At 46.5% G+C, this 2,942-nt stretch overlaps 1 pseudogene; it reads right to left on the reverse strand.

The window, feature by feature from the left end:
* Positions 1-1,944: 1,944 nt before the first annotated feature.
* LOC145472572 (large subunit ribosomal RNA) lies at positions 1,945-2,942 on the reverse strand (annotated as a pseudogene; the record flags this gene model as incomplete).

The raw sequence follows: 2,942 nt of genomic DNA on the forward strand, positions 1-2,942 counted from the left end.
ATAACCCGAAACCGTCTATTCCCCCAACCAAGTTTAGACACTTAGAAAAATTTCGAAAATTTCGATTTTTCAAAACTGCTCCAAAGCGCTCCCCATGGCATTCCAAACATGCGTCACCATGTCAGAGTTACGAAAACGAAGAGATTTCCACGAAGATGACCGATGATTGCCGAAATTTTCTGACGAAAACCCGAAGCTCAAAGACCACACCCTAAAGAGCGCAAAATTGGGATTTTACACTTTTTCAAAACTTTTTGCAGGAAACTATTGGCCAGCTCGAGTCACGTGCAGGCGCTAAGTTTGGCGCTGTCACATCATCGTTAAGGGGGTGTTCTACACTATCTTAAAACTGGGCGTCGGTCCCCCTATTCTATAAGCACCCTTAAGGTTTTCACCATTTTCAAAACTTTTTGCGGGAAACGATTGGCCAGCTCGAATTGCGTGCAGGCGCCAAGTTTCGCGCTGTCACATCATCGTTAAGGGGGGTGAGCTACACTATCTTAAAACTGGGCGTCGGTCCCCCTATTCTATAAGCACCCTTAAGATTTTCACCATTTTCAAAACTTTTTGCGGGAAACAATTGGCCAGCTCGAGTTACGTGCAGGCACCAAGTTTGGCGCTGTCACATCATCGTTAAGGGGGTGTTCTACACTATCTTAAAACTGGGCGTCGGTCCCCCTATTCTATAAGCACCCTTAAGGTTTTCACCATTTTCAAAACTTTTTGCGGGAAACGATTGGCCAGCTCGAGTTACGTGCAGGCGCCAAGTTTCGCGCTGTCACATCATCGTTAAGGGGGGTGAGCTACACTATCTTAAAACTGGGCGTCGGTCCCCTATTCTATAAGCACCCTTAAGATTTTCACCATTTTCAAAACTTTTTGCGGGAAACAATTGGCCAGCTCGAGTTACGTGCAGGCACCAAGTTTGGCGCTGTCACATCATCGTTAAGGGGGTGTGCTACACTATCTTAAAACTGGGCGTCGGTCCCCCTATTCTATAAGCACCCTTAAGATTTTCACCATTTTCAAAACTTTTTGCGGGAAACGATTGGCCAGCTCGAGTTACGTGCAGGCGCAAGATTTGGCGCTGTCACATCATCGTTAAGGGGGGTGTGCTACACTATCTTAAAACTGGGCGTCGGTCCCCCTGTTCTATAGGCACCCTTAAGATTTTCACCATTTTCAAAACTTTTTGCGGGAAACGATTGGCCAGCTCGAGTTACGTGCAGGTGCCAGGTTTGGCGCTGTCACATCATCATTAAGAGGGCGTGTGTTCTACTAAATTAAAACAGGGTGTCGGTCCCCTATAGTATAAGCACCCTTAAGATTTTCACCATTTTCAAAACTTTTTGCGGGAAACTATTGGCCAGCTTAAGTTACGTGCAGGCGCCAAGTTTAGCCAAGTTTAACCCTAACCTTCACCCTAACTCTTACCCTAACCCTAAACTCTAACCCTAGGGTTACCCTAACGCTAACCCTAACCCTAAACTCTAACCCTAGGCTTACCCTAACGCTAACCCTAAGTCCAAAAGGCTCCCCCACTCAAAAGCCAATAAAACAAAAACCAAAAAACCAAAGCCCAATTGCCCAAACATCTTTCCAATCAAATTACGACAAGTCCACAAAGTAAACCGTCCGAAAGGGACCTGGCCCAAAAATTTCAAGCACTCCAAAAGGCTCCCCGAGTCAAACCATTTCAAACGAGAGGAGCCTTTCGGACTTAGAAAAAATTTCCACTGCCAGCTCCCAAGCGAGGGGAGCCTTTTGGACTTTAAAAAAAAAATTCACAGTCACGTCCCAGACCAGACGTGGCCTCCTTTACATCACTCGGCTGCCACAAGCTAGCCCAAGCCTGCAGGCACCACTTCTTCCTTGGCACCCTCCGGCCAGTGGCAGACGAGGGGAGCCTTCTTGGACTTCAAGAAAAAAAAAGACATGTTTTTAACAAATCTTAGAACAAAGGCTTAATCTCAGAAGATCGTAGCAACAAGGCTACTCTACAACTTACAATACCCCGTTCTTTATTTAAGTCGTCTGCAAAGGATTTATCTCCAGAAACATTAGAATTTGCTATCGGTAGTGCCTTGGAGGTTCTTGTCCTCCTTGGCACCTTGGGACGCATGAGGACCGAAGTCCTCTATTCTGGTTCGCCTAAAGTTCTCTGGAGGTAATCATCGTTGCTTTCTAGCACGGATTCTGACTTAGAGGCGTTCAGTCATAATCCAACAGATGGTAGCTTCGCACCATTGGCTTTTCAGCCAAGTGCAAATGCCAATTGTCTGAATCTGCGGTTCCTCTCGTACTGAGCAGAATTACTATTGCAACAACACTTCATCAGTAGGGTAAAACTAACCTGTCTCACGACGGTCTAAACCCAGCTCACGTTCCCTATTGGTGGGTGAACAATCCATCACTTGGCGAATTCTGCTTCGCAATGATAGGAAGAGCCGACATCGAAGGATCAAAAAGCAACGTCGCTATGAACGCTTGGCTGCCACAAGCCAGTTATCCCTGTGGTAACTTTTCTGACACCTCTAGCTTAAAACTCCTAAAGACTAAAGGATCGATAGGCCACGCTTTCACGGTTTGTATTCATACTGAAAATCAAAATCAAGTGAGCTTTTACCCTTTTGTTCTACATGAGATTTCTGTTCTCATTGAGCTCACCTTAGGACACCTGCGTTATCATTTGACAGATGTGCCGCCCCAGCCAAACTCCCAACCTGACGGTGTCTTGGACTCGGATCGCCGCCCGCGAGCGGGCGGCTTAAGTCCAGAAAGTGAACCTTGCGGTTCGCCTCCGCTCCATCCAATAAGTAAAAAAACGATAAGAGTAGTGGTATTTCACCGGCGCAGCGAACTGCTCCCACTTATTCTACACCTCTCATGTCTTTTCACAAGGTCAGACTAGAGTCAAGCTCAACAGGGTCTTCTTTCCCCGC

The sequence above is a fragment of the Orbicella franksi genome, unplaced genomic scaffold (assembly GCF_964199315.1).
Source record: "Orbicella franksi unplaced genomic scaffold, jaOrbFran1.1 SCAFFOLD_387, whole genome shotgun sequence".
NCBI lineage: Eukaryota > Metazoa > Cnidaria > Anthozoa > Scleractinia > Merulinidae > Orbicella > Orbicella franksi.